At 34.8% G+C, this 18,169-nt stretch overlaps 1 protein-coding gene across 4 annotated transcripts in view; it reads left to right on the top strand.

Annotated features, from left to right (window-relative positions):
• LOC121374909 (protocadherin-11 Y-linked-like) overlaps positions 1–18,169 on the top strand; it is a 77,859-nt gene that overhangs the window by 30,563 nt on the left and 29,127 nt on the right. For 3 of the 4 annotated variants that reach the window (XM_041502039.1, XM_041502037.1, XM_041502041.1), the window contains exon 2: positions 808–903. The exons of the other annotated variant lie outside the window; for it this stretch is intronic. The gene's annotated coding sequence lies outside the window, so the exon portion shown is untranslated. The remainder of the gene's footprint in view (positions 1–807; positions 904–18,169) is intronic. 4 annotated transcript variants of the gene reach the window in all.

Here is an 18,169-nt window from a genome sequence, read left to right as displayed (position 1 = left end):
GTGTTTATTTCCAAAACTACACTACAAATCCAAAATTACATTTTTCATTATTTAACAGCAGCTGCCTGTGTGAGAAGTTGAACATCATGGCTATTATCCCAAATAATCTTAGTGTAATACAAGAAGAAAGTAATCTGTATTAAACAGCCACTTGTCTTAAGAGGACATACGTTAAGTCTCCTATCGATAGCTGCTTAAAGGCATACTGTCACGGATTTAAAGACATTATTTCTCTAAAAATGAATAGCAAATAAAAATTACATTAATTGTTGGAAACCAAATCTAGCTATCGCATTACCTTAACTGAACCATGATGGAGTGAAATCCATGTCAACCCTTTCAGCAATTTTAGTTTTTGAATTATGGATTATTGATTGCCATAATTCAATTATTTTGTAACAAAATATCATTAAGAAGTGGAGTATGGTGGTTATAAAGATGGTTGAATAAAGTACATTTAAGGACAAATCAAATTAGTTTTGTTCAGGTAATATTTTGTTAGGCCATTAAATAGGTCAGTGGTCTGTGACAATATGCCTTTAATACATGATTGACACTACCAGGTATATAACACAAAACTCATTTCAGAGATTACTGTAGAAATCATCATGTTATTTGAAATCACTGACATACATGTTTTGCATGTATAGCAGTTCCAAATGTGGAATGATTATATGCAGTAAAGTTTATCTTATCTCATCTTACACTGTAGAACAATGGTGATCAGCAATTAAAGATTTTAATTGTGTACTGATAATAATTCATGTAGCAGACATTTTTTAATTCTTTTTTAAAATTACTTTTCAGACATACTCATTGTTGGCCAGACCTTGAGGAACATATTGCGTATGAATATTTTATTTCGATAGACTGACTCCAGGCTGCATATGAGAAAAGATCAATGTAAGTCTGCAAGCTTTTCAGTTATAGATATCTATATTCGTCTTAAAGCCAGTGTTTTCAGTTATAGATATGTATACATATATGTGTCTTAAAGCCAGTGTTTTCAGTTATAGATATCTATATGTGTCTTAAAGCCAGTGTTTTCAGTTATAGATATGTATACATATATGTGTCTTAAAACCAGTATTTTCAATCATAGATATCTATATGTGTCTTAAAGCCTGTGTTTTCAGTTATAGATATCTATATGTGTCTTAAAGCCAGTGTTTTCAGTTATAGACATATATAGGTGTCTCAAGGCCACTGTTTTCAGTTATAGACATCTATATGTGTCTTAAAGCCAGTGTTTTCAGTTATAGATATGTATACATATATGCATCTTAAAACCAGTATTTTCAGTTATAGATATCTATATGTGTCTTAAAGCCAGTGTTTTCAGATATAGATATCTATATGTGTCTTAAAGCCAGTGTTTTCAGTTATAGATATGTATACATATATGTGTCTTAAAACCAGTATTTTCAGTCATAGATATCTATATGTGTCTTAAAGCCAGTGTTTTCAGTTATAGATATCTATATGTGTCTTAAAGCCAGTGTTTTCAGTTATAGATATCTATATGTGTCTTAAAGTCAGTGTTTTCAGTTATAGACATATATAGGTGTCTCAAGGCCACTGTTTTCAGTTATAGATATCTATATGTGTCTTAAAGCCAGTGTTTCAATTATAGATATCTGTATGTGTCTCAAGGCCAGTGTTGTCATTGCGTTAAACATGGAGAGTAATACGTCATTGGTGATATATGAAGTCATATTAATGCGAGTTGGTTAGTTTTAGATCCATATTTTGTTATTAAAACCTTCCTTATTAAAGCTATCTTGTTAATTTGTAGTGTTAAATTATATTTAACACAAGAAACAGACACGGCAAATATAATAGTGTAGTTCATTTATGATAAAATGGTCAAATAAAGAAGTTACTCTCTCATCCATCTTTATTTGTTCATGTAAAATAATGGTTTATTTATCGAATGGATGGAAGAAAAAGACTCCATCATATGCAGCTATTATCTGCTGAGCCCAGTGGTAAAGCGCTCACTTGATGCGCTGTCAGTTTGGGATCAATCCCTGTCAGTGGGCCCATTGGGCTATTTCTCGCTCCAGCCAGTGCACCATGACTGGTACATCAACAGCCGTGGTATGTGCTATCCTGTCTATGGGATAGTGCATATAAAAGATCCCTTGCTGCTAATTGAAAAGAGTAGCCCATGAAGTGGCGACAGCAGGTTTCCTCCCTCAGTAGCTGTTTGGTACTTAACCATATGTCCGACGACATATAACCATAGATAAAATGTGTTGAGTGGTGCGTCATTAAATAAAACATTTCCTTCCATCTATTGTCTGCTGAAATCTGATCTGGTTGCCAGTTTGGTGTCATCCAGTGAATTACATACATGTATGATAATTTGGCTAGATTCAGTTATTTTTAACAGACCAGGGGCCTAATTCACAAAGGTGTCTTAGGCTCTGCTAGACAACAAAGCATCCTCTTTGTAAGTATTTTAGCATTACACTGCGATATCGCAAAGTTGCGAGAGTTTAGTGAATTAGACCCCTGACATTTTGCATTACGATACTGTTATTCATTTTATCAATTTAAACAAAAGAGTATAAGTGGTTTGTATTGAATATTTGGTTATTTTTAAATAGATATTTACAATTTCATTTTTATTGATAATGTATTTTTCATTCTATAGTGATAATATATTTTCTCTGGGTTTGATCTCTTGAGTTTGATAATGGATACAGTATAGTCTATGTGTATGTGTATTTCAATGACCTTATGTGTCTGGAACATTGTCTAAAGGAAGTGATCTATTCCTGCAAATCTTTGGTTTTCGTGCCACCGTAACCCTTTCCATATTGGCATTGACGTGTGTTTACTTTAATACACAAGATGTGAAGCATGTTTGCATGTGTGGAAATACTTTTTAAAAATTTATTATTCCCATTTTTTATTGACATGATATCCACACACAGATATATACAGTGAATATGACAAAGAGATATTTAACTGCATGAAAAATAAAGTAGTTAAAGAGATATTTAGCTAGAAAATCAAATATATGTGACTAATAATCCAACATACATGTATGAAAAATTCAAAAGGGGACCGAGGAAAAAGAAAAAAGAAAAAAGAAAAAAATACAATGTAAGTTTTAAATAAATTGTGACAAATTGTGACAAATTGACCAAAATTTGGTGAATTTATCATAATAACATGCAGAAAAGCTGTTGCGTTTGTCACATAATAGTTCTTTACTAGGATGTCTAATAGTTGATATTAACATTAATATTTCAGGTTCCCCTTTTTTTTTTTAAGAGTATACATTAAGCAATATTATAGCTGAGCACTATTCTATACTAGTGTTGTTATTAAAATGAGTACCACTCTAAACATGAGATCAATGCACAGCATGTAATATTTGCAGTCATTTAGTCTCACTAAACTATAACTGAATAAAGCTTTCAGGATTGACTCTCTGTTAACTTCTCCTCTGTACATTTCATCAACTAATTGCTTTTTTAATGAAGATTTTTTTCAAAGGAAAAAAACTTCTTTTGATAGGCACACGGTTTAGCGTCTTGGGAATAGCATTAATTTGGGAGTTTTGTTAACTGGGTGATTAAATATGAGGAAAGCATCTTGCAAATACAGCAATATAATCTGAAATTTGACCACATCTGTCTGAACCAAGGCAGGTCTTTCCCAGGTTTGTGTCAACAATATTTTTATATTGTGGCCTCACGTTTCCTTAAAAAAGATCTCCTTGTAGCATAATGGTTTGATAAAATTTCAAATATGCTGTGGTGCTTGTTTGGAACATGGATTGATAACCTGACAAACAGTCGTTACTGGATCAGAACCGAGAGTGTTAGAACCAGCATTACCGGTGTGACTTCTCCTTCATTTATTGCACGTACATGCTCCGTGAAAGAATATACTTTTTGTTTTGTCCCATGGTTTGTTAAGGGTATTTGTAGAAACACAAAGTATTGTGTCAGGTTATTATGGACCACACGATTCCGACCATTGTAAAGACTGCCATCACAGTCACACATCTGTGTCACTAGAGAGAGTTCATGTCCTTCATTCATTTGCTCAGTGTTAAAGGTGTACAGTCTTGTTTTAGTGGTGAATTACAGCTTGTTTCTCACTGTTATGTTGTATTTCACTCTTGTGCTTCATTCATTTGCTCAATGTTAAAAGACTTGGTACTACATTTGTTATATTTGTTCATAGGCAGATTTGATATTTGAGTCTCACGCTTAATAAAGATTTTACATTGATAACTGTGATAATTCTAGAACACCCCCCCCCCCCCCATCAATTCAAATTGCTATTCACAAGCTGACATCTGTTATGCTGTATTTCACTCATGTGCTTCATTTATTTGCTCAGTGTTAAAGGTGTATAGAGACTTGATACTATATTTGTTATATTTGTTCATAGGCAGATTTGATATTTGAGTCTCACGCTTAATAAAGATTTAAAGATTTTACATTGATAACTGTTATAATTCTAGACAAAAAACCCCATAAATTTAAATTCTATTCACAAGCTGACATCAATGTAATATTTTTAAATTTCAAAAATGAAATATTGCAAATGTGTGATCTCTAAACTTTTCTTGTTAATTTTCAATACATTTCAACATGAATGTACAACACTGTATTGTACATCCTTTAGTAAAGCATATCCCATTTCAGACATTGTTTACAGGTATGTTTGATGAAGCTCACCTTTTGTTATGAAATCCATGACAAGTGTGAAAATATCGGCCACCAGACAGATGGTGTAATTGAACCCACAGTCCAATATGGATGAACAGTTTCTTCTCCCATTCTCATGTCCAGGCAATCAGAGTATTAAAATCAACCATGTTAACATTTCTAAAACCAGGCCAGGATGTAGCCCAGTGGTAAAGCACACACCTGATGCACAGTCGGTCTAGGATTGATCCCCATCAGTGTGCCCATTTAGATATTTTTCGTTCCAGCCAGTGCACCACGACTGGTATATCAAAGGCTGTGGTATGTGCTGTCCTATCTGTGGGATGGTGCATATAAAAGATTCCTTGCTACTAATCGAGAAATGTAGCAGGTTTCCTCTCTATGACTGTGTCAAAATGACCATGTTTGACATCCAGTAGCCGATGATGAATAAATCAATGTGCTCTAGTGGTGGCATAAAACAAAACAAACAAACAAACTTTTTCTAAAACCACCGTATATTTATCCAGTGTTTAACTGATATGTCGCCATTTTAATATTACAAATTAATTTATTCAACTTATTTTTGTGCTTAATTAAAGTTCAAGCACACTGTCCTGGGCACACATTTCAGCTACATGTATTTAGCTGGGTTAGTGGTTAGTGAGAGAGAAGTCAGTATAGTGGTCTTACACCTACCCATTTAGTCATTAAAACTCGCTCTGGGTGGGAGCCGGTACCAGGCTGCGAACCCAGTACTTACCAGCCTTATATCTGATGACTTAACCATGACACCACCAAGGCCGGTTATGCAAATTATAGGAAAAAACCTGATAATTGGATTGTTTAGTGTAAACTGGATGAGTGTCAAATTATGGATATAAAAGTAATTTCCTGTTTGATAAAAACACTGTCCAATTAATTTACAACCAACACTTTGATAGATTATCTCCCTTGATTACTTCACTACCAATCACTTTAATCAGTTCCCATTCACGATTATTGCTGCTGAAGTTAACATTGTAAAATATAACTGATATAATCAATGTATCAACCCACCCAGCACTACACACATAACAAGTGTAGCACGACACAGTTAATCTTCCAGCACAGCATTTTAGAAATTCATTTTGTTTTATTAGCAACCTTTATTTCAACAAAAATTGCATTTTTCTTTTCATTGTTCCCCTAGACCATGATTTTCCTTTCTGTGGGAAAGTGCGTATAAAACATCCCTTTCTACATTAAGAAAAATATAGCAGGTTTTCTCTGATGACTATGTGTCAGAATTACCAAATGTTTGATATTCAGTAGCTAATGATTTAATTTAATCAATGTGCTCTAGTGGTGTTGATAGACAAAACCAACTTTGTACCCCTGGAGTACATTGCATAAGAACTTTTATTAAATTAATGGGAATAGATAATAGTATATAACATCCCCCACACACAGAGTAAACATTGACTGTAATGCTGCCAGTTATAGCTACATTTGCTTTTATTCCACATATACTTGTACTTGCCAATGCAGCTTGGACTACAGTGTAGGACACAGAAGTGGATTCAGTGCAAGGCATCCTACATGTATATAGGCAAAATATAATCAACATAAACATGGCTATAGACACAAAATTAAATTACACGGCACTTTATCCATTTTTCATAAGAATATTGTTGAATATTTTCAACCTCACAATCATAAATCATTATAATTTTATAGTTTGTTCAATCAAATGTCCTGACTATGTTAGTGATCAAGTCAGATGGTCCTGACATGTTAGGATGTAGGCTCTGTTTATTGTAATTTTTCACCCTTCAACCTTCTGCCTAAATGACCATTTCGGTTGTGGTGTAAACCAGACTTAAAACTAGTTGTTAACACAGTTGTGACAGCAGTTTACACAACACTTTCATAATTGGATCTAAGCTACCAATTTCTGTGAATGAGACCTCTCTAGACTTCCAACAGCACTTGATATGAAAACCATGTTTACACTGTGCATCACTTTACACTGGTTTGGTGTGCTATAACCTGCCATGTGGTTTACACAGCAATTCATACATCTCTAAGTGTGGATTGTTGGACTGGGTTTTCTTGTGATGTTGTTGACACTATCATCACAAATTGGCTGTGTTAGGATGCGTTGTTCAAAGACCCCCAATTCATGGCTAATTAAGCTGAGAATTGGCCCCTTTCATGAGATGGGTGAGAAAATCACTTGACGCAGTTCATTAGCATAACTTTGGTCTAAATTGGGCAAACTGAACCCTAGAAAAACAAAGGAGTTTTACACCACTTGGACATGTTGTGACTGGTTGAACTGTGGAGTGTGCCACATGTGTTTCTTTTTGTTTCAACACATGTGTCTCTCGCTTTTAAATATTACTAACCAACTTTAAGTGGCATTGTGGACGCTGACCACTAAAACCTCATTTTATTTTGACTTGGTTAATTTCTAATTTTAGTTTGTTTCTTGACTCTTTTGTTAATTATAGTGTGACACAAATGTTGAGGAATTTTACAAAAAAGGAAAGGAAGGAAATGTTTTATTTAACGACGCACTCAACACATTTTATTTAGGGTTATATTGCGTCAGCCAACACAGATATTGAGAGAGGAAACCTGCTGTCGTCACTTCATGGGCTACTCTTTTCAATTAGCAGCAAGGGATCTTTTATATGCACAATCCCACAACCAGTTGTGGAGCACTGGCTGGAACGAGAAATAGCCAAATGGGGTCCACCAACAGGGATCGATCCTAGACCGACCACGCATCAAGTGAACACTTTACCACTGGGCTACGTCCTGCCCACTCGGGATTTTATAAGTGATGCCTGTATTAGTTTGTTAAAGAAACTAATTATCCAGTACTTTAACTAAATATGCCTTTTTTGTTTTATTCAACTGACCCCACTTTTCAATTTTATTTTAATATATTAAATAGCCTTATACTGAGGTTAATTTTCTTTTCTGTGACAAGTCTCTGATTAAAATAAATAAATACGGTAAGATAAAAATATGTTCAGCTCTCTTAAATTGTTATTTTATGGAGCTTTTTTTATTTTAAACTAAGGCATTTATTGTTTATATAACTAACTGAGAAGTAACTAAATTATGTGCTTTGGTTTTGATAATGCAATTTATTATGACATGTTTCCAAATATACCAGTCCAAAACTGTACTATCAACATTTTGGTGCAGCTATGAGATAATATAACTGTATAGCACATTTGGTAATGCCAGTATTTATTAGCTTAAAATAAACAACAGAATATAATTAATTGTATCTACACAGTTGTTTGAAAATCTCACAATCTCAGTATTTGTTATAAAATTACACCTCGAACCAATTTGATCTGAACATTTGACATAGTATCTCACATTTACCTAAAGAATTGTCAGATTTCAGCTTAAATGTTTAATCTTTAGTTCTTTGTTTAGGTATAACAGCAATAAAGTAAACACTGTAAGACAAAACCAAAGTTAACAATTTGAAAGTTAATCTTGAGTTTACAGAAAAAGTAACAGGCTTTTAAGTAAGTTGTTTCTACAGCCATTGATTGTGTGTTTGCCTCAGCCATTACTACATATTCAATGGGAGTACATTGTGTTTACTTAAAGAAATAGTTGCACCGAGGTAATCTTAAGATTAATTCTACAATCCAATTAGAATTCTCTTGACACTTTACCTGTCTATGACGTGTGTGGGGAATTGCCGTAATTACCACCCTAGTGATAAGTGTAGCAACAATTAGCGTGTACATGTGTTTCCAAACAAGTCGGCAGGACTGGATCGTGTGAATTAAGTCCCGCTCCAACACAGTATATACAATCTGACAAGAAATTCATGCCATTTTCTTTCAGTTTATTTCCGTGTGTATATCTAATTAAAGTTGAAGCACATTAGCTTTGTGAAGTGTGTCTGAGTCAAAGGTCAGTGGTTCATGAGAGAGAGGTCTGTGTAGTGGCTTTAGATCTGCTCACTGAGCAATGAATATTCGCACTGCAAGGGAGTTGGTGCTGGGATGTGAATCCAGTAATTATCTGTATTGGCTACTGTAACAAAACTGTACATCAGTAAAATATAATGGACCAACTTTACAAAGCCTGTTTATGCCTTACACACGTGTGTAACTTGTATACATTTACAATGCTTAAAAACCTGCATACATTTACAATGCTTAAACACCTGCATTTAAGAAAAATAGGCTTCATAAAGTCGGCTCATACTGTTCATTAAGAGCTTTAATCCAGGGCTTCTAGATTATGGTAGCCCCACTCCCATGGCTAGTGATATTCAATGTTGGGCTAGTAAATAACTACTATTGCCATGCCCAACGGCTAGTGAAAACAAATTGTCAAATCTTGCAGTTAAGTCTATTTTGTAAACATGAATATCCTGCCCCCACCCCAAACTCCCAATGTTAGTGTTTTTAAACTCTATCTCCCTCTTTAGGTAACATATCTGATTATTACTATAATTTAGTAAAATTGTATTAACTTAAAGTAAAGTAGGGCTAGTGAATTTTTAATCATGGCTAGTAAATTGTTAAAATCACTGATCCCATGGTTAGTAGATTTTATACAAATTCTAGAAACCCTGTTTAATAATCTTCAACCAATGAAGTTCATCTGTGGGTGGTTTTGGTATGGTTATGCAAAATCTGTATGTGCTTTAATGTTAGTATTAGGGATGAGGAACAGAACTTGAATCAGAGATTCAGATTCAGCAGGTACACTATGCGTAATGCCTCATTTCACATAATAAGTATCTGTCCCAAGCATCTTCGCTTGTGATGCTATGAATGGCTTCAGTTTGACCACCCGAGGGCTCGTGAAGGTGTGACAACTGCTGTGTTTCTCTGGCTGGTACAGACTGGAGATAACTCTGTGTGGACCTGTGACCAGCACCTGGGGCTGACTGGGACGCTTGGCACTGGGAGGAGCTGACCAAACTGTCCACTTCTCATACAAGACGCCTGGGACACGCACGTTTGTTGTTGTGTGAGGCTAGTTCAATAACGTATGAGACAATGTTGAACACACCAACTTGTCATTTCAAACTGTTCTAATCATAGAAAGAGATAAATGGATTAATACCTTCAATTTGAAGTACAGATGAATTAAGTGCTGGTACAAGGTGAGTTAAATGTAATTAAAAACAAACTGTGATCTGGCTATTAACTAACATTAAACTACATTAAATCAGCTTTTATGCATTTCTTGCTTTAGTAATTGATTGTTCTCTTCATTTTTGTTTGTATGTTATGTGTTACTAATTTTCTATTTATTTATCTAATGATGTCTGTAACTATGTCAACAATTTGTGGTTGGACTGAGTTAAAAAGACACTCGGGGCCCCCCAGTATTCTAGCGATCATTGGAAATTTTGGTGCAAGTAAAGCTAAAAATGTAAGAATCAGGATTAATTGGAGCCACTACAAAAAAAAGAGAACCATTTCATTGTCTGAAATGGAATAATTTTTTTCAATAAAAGTTTAAAGATCAGTGCATTGTATTATTATGTCTGAGAGAGAGGGGTAACATTTGTGATGCAGTTATTCATTGTCAGCCTTTTAGTTATGGTAAATGAATACTGGTAAACAATTTGCACACAAAAGCAAAAATAGAATGTTTTATTATTTCCAGAACAGATTTCCTTTTTTTTTTATGTGAATCTAAACTGAAGTGAAACAAGTTTAGTAGAAGCTGGTACAGGGTATAGATAAAGCTGCTATTTCTCTTATCTCTCCTCCAGGCACATGGGAAAAAAAACACAAAATTAAACTGCTTTAACACAAAGCTATGATTATTTACTGTTATTTCATTGAATACATCTTCATTGAAAACTTAATAATTCTGATGCCATTTTAGCCTAACATTTTAAATGTTTGGTTCTGATTGAGTTATAGCCATAGGGCTTACATTTTGGTACCATTTCAATTTTAATTTCTTGAGTATCAATATATGCCACACACACACGCACGCACGCACGCACACACACACACACAGACACACAGACACACACACACACACACACACACGCACGTACGCACGTACGCACACACGCACACACACACAGACACACACGCACGCACACACACACACACACGCACGCACACACACATGCACACACACACAGACACACACACACACGCACACACACACACACACGCACACACGCACACACACATGCACGCACACACGCAAGCACGTACATACGCACGTACACACGCACGCACGCACACACACACACACACACACACACACACACACACACAGACACACACACACATACACACACACACACACACACACACACACACACACACACATACATGTGTATGTGTATATATATATATATATATATATGAGTGTGTGTGTGTGTGTATGTGAAAAAAATCTATGCTTGATTACACTTTCTAATTAATTTTATCTCAAAAGGAGAACATCAATTATTGATAGATATATATTTTTTTTTTACTGAATTGCAGCTATATTAATCCTTTTCATGTTTTACACTGATCATCATGCAAGAAGAGTTTTTTTTAAATATTAGCTTCATATGTGTATGTGATGAAGGTAACTAGGTACGGTCTGAGCTATAAGCAATAACTTGTATGAATAATTTACATGAAAGCAAATGTGTTTAGGGAAGTGTCATATTAAATATTGACTGGAAGTATATAATATGCAGACATCTCACCAGGGATGTTATATTGTTGTTTATCTTGCTATCTTTTATGGTAAGTATGATATTTTCGATTGAATTTAATTAAGGGCATGCTTCACGTAATACACTGCTGACAGCAGGACTCGGGGGTATTGTTTTAATATCATAGAAAAATCACTAAGTTGTCAGACACAGCAGAGCTTCACACTGATCGACAGAATAATATTCTCTGATGAGTTTATTTTTTGAGTTAAAGCATAAAGTGTGGATTATTATTGTTATGAAAATGGATTATTTCTGTAAAGAGGACAAAGAAAGGAACTGTAACTGCTTTGTCAAACACTAAAACGAGCACATAGTTTTACAAAAGACTATTGTATGCCTATTTTGAAATAACATATAATACTGATTTACGCATCATTTCATAAAAAAATTTCATGCCATATTTTGATTAGAAGTGAAAACCTGTGACAAGACATTACTTCATCTTGCAGATTGAATTATTGTAAATCCTATATCCGTAATTTTGAATTTAATAATTTATATTTAAAACCAGCTGTCTTTTGCCTCTGTACAGGTTGTTTTAGCCATTAATGTTTACATTAAGATTAGTTGCAGCCATTCTGCTTTTATCTCACTGGACTGTCACCTATATATGCACCGTTGGTAATGGTGCTAAGTGTTTTATTAAATATGTTTTTTTACTTCAGCTGTATCATAAATAACTCAGAATGGTTTGCTTACATTGAAATATCAAAACATTTGAAGTAAATCATGTGGATACAACTTCAGAAAGCGATAAAATGGTCAACAAACACGGCCAACACAATAGGTGACAAGTAGTGTCAGACAGTGGTATGGAAAACATCATTGTCTTGTTCATCCAGGTGTGGATAAGAGCCGATTTGATTCCTGGACTGTAAAAATGTTTCTGGATGCTGTTCATAGCTATTAGTGTACTGTTCAGTGAGGCATGTGGATGCTATTTCAGAGTCATCTCAGTATGTTGAGACATGGTGACCTTTTGTTGGTGATCCATTGTAGTATTCACCAAATGACATTGCAGTATTCACCAAATGACATTGCAGTATTCACCAAATGACATTGTAGTATTCACCAAATGACATTGTAGTATTCAGCAAATGACATTGTAGTATTCAGCAAATGACATTGTAGTATTCAGCAAATGACATTGTAGTATTCAGCAAATGACATTGTAGCATTCACCAAATGGCATTGTAGCATTTAAAACATATACTTTACGTGTATGTGGTGTTATTCAATCAGGTGTTCTTGTCCTGTAGACCATGACACAATTTGTTGAACAGTGTGTGTGGGGGTGGGGGGGTTACATATTTTAAAAGTGTAATCCATGGGTATCTTTGTTTTAATAATAATAATAATAAAAATGTGTCATTCAGACATTTTGGTATTTTAGAATAATTTCTGTATAAGTGGTATATATCTTATGTGTAAGGTGTGTTGTTAATTAATATAAATATCTGACACAACTCACAACTTAATTGTGCCCAGAGCAGACATGCCTAAACCGTACGTAAATATGGGCATGTTACAGAGCTATACATAGGCTAAAATAATGGGGGAGGGGGGCAGTAGTAAAAATAAATAAATAATAATGGCTCATGCAGTAACATACTATTAGGAAGGAAATATTTTATTTAACGACGCACTCAACACATTTTATTTAAGGTTATTTGGCATCAGACATATGGTTAAGGACCACACAGATATTTAGAGAGGAAACCCGCTGTCACCACTTCATGGGCTACTCATTTCGATTGGTAGCAAGGGATCTTTTATATGCACCATCCCACAGACAGGGTAGTACATACCACAGCCTTTGATATACCAGTCGTGGTGCACTGGCTGGAATGAGAAATAGCCCAATGGGCCCACTGATGGGGATCGATCCCAGACCAACTGCGCATCAAGCGGACGCTTTACCACTGGGCTACATCCCGCCCATAACATACTATTAGAAAAAAAAAGAAGAAATGTTTTATTTAACGACGCACTCAACACATTTTATTTACGGTTATATGGTGTCAGACATATGGTCAAGGACCACACAGATTTTGAGAGGAAACCGGCTGTCGCCACATAGGCTACTCTTTTATGATAGGCAGCAAGGGATCTTTTATTTGCGCTTCCCACAGGCAGGATAGCACAAACCATGGCCTTTGTTGAACCAGTTATGGATCACTGGTCGGTGCAAGTGGTTTACACGTACCCATTGAGCCTTGCGGAAAATCACATTCATAATAGTGTTGGAAAATACTAATTTTTCTACAGCAATATTTCAGTATAAGCTGGTTACTGTGAAAACACTGCCAGGTGTGTACACGCAAATAACAAAATGTCTTAAATAAACACATGGAATATGCAAACATTACACTGTTTGTCCACATCTGTCATGAGGCTAACCTCTTATTGGATAAAAACCTAACACAACTTGAGAAATGATTCCATCCCTGGTAGCCTGTCAAGCACTACCCACCTTGTTACTGATAACTGTATCCCACCCCTAGATGGTGTCTGTTACCGGTCAACAAACACTGGGGACGACAAGTGTGCCTTACAAGATAAAAGTTGCTACAAGAGTGACCAATATCATAAATTTACACTTCTTCAATCCTGAATTCTAACGTAGTCGGCTTGAACGAGAGGGCTTGTGTTCAGTCAAGAGGCTTGTTTATCTGTTCGTGACTCAGTAAAAATAGTTACTGAAATATTCATTGTTATCTTATTGTTAATTGGAATGACTGCATTGTTGTCTTTGGTGCTACTGATTCTGGGTGCTCCTAGAAACAAGGAGGGATTTACCAAATCTGTCAACACTTAATTTTATATCTATCAACAGGAAAATAGGCTCAAACTTTCTAACAGATTAAAGAATCTCTAGTTTATGAGCTTTTATCACACAAAGATAAGATTGCAGTAGAGCTTTACAATTTTATTTGCATGTGGTATTCAAGTCTCACACATGCCACTGATACTGAAATTAGTTTCCTCTGCCAGATATTTTTAAATGGCTTTTAGATATTGCAGTAATTACCTTCCAATTAAAGATACCATATTTATGACAGAATCATATATTTTGCTTGGTTTATTGCATTGAAGGAATGCCAAATGGATTTCAAACAAGTTGTGTTTCCTGTGTTATTTCTACAGCTACACATAAAAAAGATTAAAATGTGACACAGACATGTGCTGTTAATAAAGCAGTTATGAAGTGCAGGTTACATGTGTTATGGTATACACTGCAAGTACATATATTCAGTTTATTTGAAAAACATCTGAATGCCATATATATTTTTATATTTCTCTTTCCTCGTAAATGCAAAACTGATCAATAGTGAATCAGTGCAGTTGTACAAATAACATTTAACTTGATATGTCATTTCAACTTATTTTCGTGCTTATATCCAATTAAGGTTCAAGCACGCTGTCCTGGGCACACACCTCAGCTATCTGGGATATCTGTTCAGGACAGTGGGTTAGTTGTTAGTTGGTTAGTGGTTAGGGAGAGAGAAGAGGGTGTAGTGGCCTTACATCTTAAGAACTCGCTCTGGGTTGGAGCCGGTACCGGACTACGAACCCAGTACCTACCAGCCTGTAGTCCGATGGCTTAACCACTGTGCCACCGAGGCTAGTTTAACTTGATAGTTTGTGTTACAAACAAAGTTCTGCATAATTTATAACATCATTGTGCAGTGGTGGTAATAACAGGGATTAAACAGTTGCTAATAGTTGTTTGTAGAAGACCTTAAATTTTCTAAAACATCCCTATTCAAACACAATCAATATTTACTTTGTACCCATATTAGAACCTCTAATTACTTAAAGGGACATTCCTGAGTTTGCTGCATTGTAAGATGTTTCCGACTAATAAAATATTTCTATGATTAAACTTACATATTAAATATATTTTCTTGTTTAGAATATTAGTGTCTGTATATTCAATGTGTTTCTGGTCGGCTTAATATTTGTAAGAAGTCCAAACTGGATTTTGTCTTCAAATAATTTCGTACGTATGAAAAGAAATATTTTAGGAAATAAAATAAAATTTAACCTAGTAAAAATATTAGAACGATCAGAAACACGTTTAATATACAGGCGCTAATATTTTATGCAGAAAAATATATTTGATATGTAATTACAATTGTTAAAAAGTCTCTGTTAGTCGATAACATCTTAAAAAATACCAAAAACTCAGGAATGTCCCTTTTAAGAACACATTTCTTTACAGATACATATGTGTGGGAAACAGGAATGGCTGGGTGAATTGTGTACAGAATGTTTTTAATTTTATTTTTTTATTTTTTGTTTCATGTAAAATTAACCTCAACAACTATGACAAAGACACAAATATCATAAAGTCTTAGAAATCACGGTCATAAAAAAATAGGATTTAAAGAAATTTGTTTATCAATTATTAAGGCATCCTTTTTTTATGGTTAACAATTTGCACGGACTGTATTAATTATTAATAATCAATTGTGTTGCTCACATTTCCTGATCTCATGGTGATAACCCGGAACAATGCGATGTGGGCAATCTACTGTAACAGGCTGTGGACAGACGGAATGCCTACAGCATGCACACGTCTTACGGGCAGTGTCCACTGGCGTGTCAGCGAAGCTAGTTTAATTAGGATCTAGTGTTGTCCCATTTCACACACCGATTCCTGCTTGCATGTCCCGAGGGAATAGCTTGTGACATATTAGCACATACAGTCATCTAATGCTTATGATTGTTTGGCATTTTCATACCATAGCACACGTATTGAGTACAGACTGCACAAAGGTAAGAAGACGAACTCAAGTATCTTAATTATGATAGCAGTAACTTATTGTTATGGATTTTTTTTTTTATTGTTTATAAATAGGTAGTGTCTTTAATTCTACAAATGAAAAAAAGGCACTTAATTTTAAACTAAAAAAAGCACTTGAATTCTTCATATTCTCCACCGGATAATACAGGTGTGTTTTTTTTAATGAATATACATGTATGTGGGTATATAAAAAAATAATGCAGGAAGTGTGTAACTACCTCTTTTGACAGACATTGTAAGCCTCTTTTGATATATTTGGTAAATATAGGATCATCTTTGGAAAATTTCCAGGAAATGTCATTTTAGAATATCTAAAGCTCCACATTTTCTAGTGCAACATGACCTCAAACTCCCCCAAAAGACTAAAGACTTTATCCTGTAAACCTTTCCGTTTTATCTGAAAATATGTGGATCATCCAGGGAATGGGTGCGAATTTTAGTGTTGTACTCTTGTTATTCAATTTTTAATCAAGCCCAGATTGTTTTGGACAAAATTATGTGATCAGAGATAGCCACTTAGTAATTTATTAAAATTAAAATTAAAATTAAAATTAAAAATAAAAATAAAAATAAAAATAAAAATAAAAATAAAAATAAAAATAAAAATAAAAATAAAAATAAAAATAAAAATAAAAATAAAAATAAAAATAAAAATAAAAATAAAAAATAAAAAATTAAAATTAATACTGAGACATCAACTTTTTACTATTGGTTGATTTGACATTGAATGAATGAACCCCAAAAGAACCTTGACTATTTATGCCGGTATGTATTTTAGTTCTGAAAATTTGTATTTTCAATAAATGTTTGCTTGCATTATTTCTCATGATTTAAAAAGCTGTAAACATTTCATGGCTCATTTGCTTCCAGTTTTACTAATCATAAATAGTTTAATGATGTCTGATTTTTTTTTAATTTCAATTTTTTGTGTGTGCTTATATCCAATTAAGGTTCAAGCATGCTGTCCTGGACACACACCGTAGCTATCTGATTTGTCTGTCCAGGACAGTGGGTTAGTTGTTAGTGGTTAGTGGTTAGTGAGAGAGGGTGTAGTGGTCTTACACCATACTCATTAAGTTGTTAAAACTCCTCAGGGTGGTAGCTGGTACTGGGCTGCGAACCTAGTACCTACCAGTCTTTTGTTCGATGGCTTAACTATGACACCACCGAGGCCGGTTACAATGTCTGACTCTGACGTTATGTTTATATATGCATATAATGTGGATACACTGGGAGATTTCTCAGAAATCTGCTGTTAACAATACATCTACTCAATTCAGGATGGGGGGGCAGGGGTGTGTGGGATGTAGTTCAGTCGTAAAGCATTTGCTAGATGCGCGGTCGGTCTGTGATCAATCACTGTCGGTGGGCCCACTGGGCTATTTCTCGTTCCATCAGTGCACCATGACTTACATATCATAGGCCATGATATGTACTACCCTGTCTGTGAGATGGTGCATATAAAAGATCCCTTGCTGCTAATGGAAAAGAGTAGCCCATGAAGTGGCGACAGCAGGTTTCCTATCTCGGTAACTGTGTGGTCCTTAACCATACATGTATGTCTGATACCATACAACCGTAAATAAAATGTATTGAGTGTGTCGTTAAATAAAACATTTCCTTCCATTCAGGACGGAGATCTTGGGGATAGCAAGTTAACACTAAAATGGATTACTCAAGATATCAGGGAGTTAAACCAGTGACCAATCCCTATTTCTGATAGTGACATTACTGGAGTGAACCAATAGTTTTAAATAATGAAGAAGGATTTCCTACAACCCATAAACTATGATAATGATGTTGAAGTGTTGAAAGTATGGTCATTAAACTGGTGAGTGTTTTAACCTGGGGGTGAGTTTCATGCTTATTAACAAATGGTTCAACACTCCCATTTAATTGTTTGGCTATACAGAGAAACTCTGGACAGCCAAACAAAGTGAATTATGGTAATGGACTGGTCTGTTG

The sequence above is a fragment of the Gigantopelta aegis genome, chromosome 6, assembly GCF_016097555.1.
Source record: "Gigantopelta aegis isolate Gae_Host chromosome 6, Gae_host_genome, whole genome shotgun sequence".
NCBI lineage: Eukaryota > Metazoa > Mollusca > Gastropoda > Neomphalida > Peltospiridae > Gigantopelta > Gigantopelta aegis.
The sequence above is the reverse complement of the archived record's forward strand: the minus strand, read 5'-3'. Positions and strand labels throughout refer to the sequence as shown.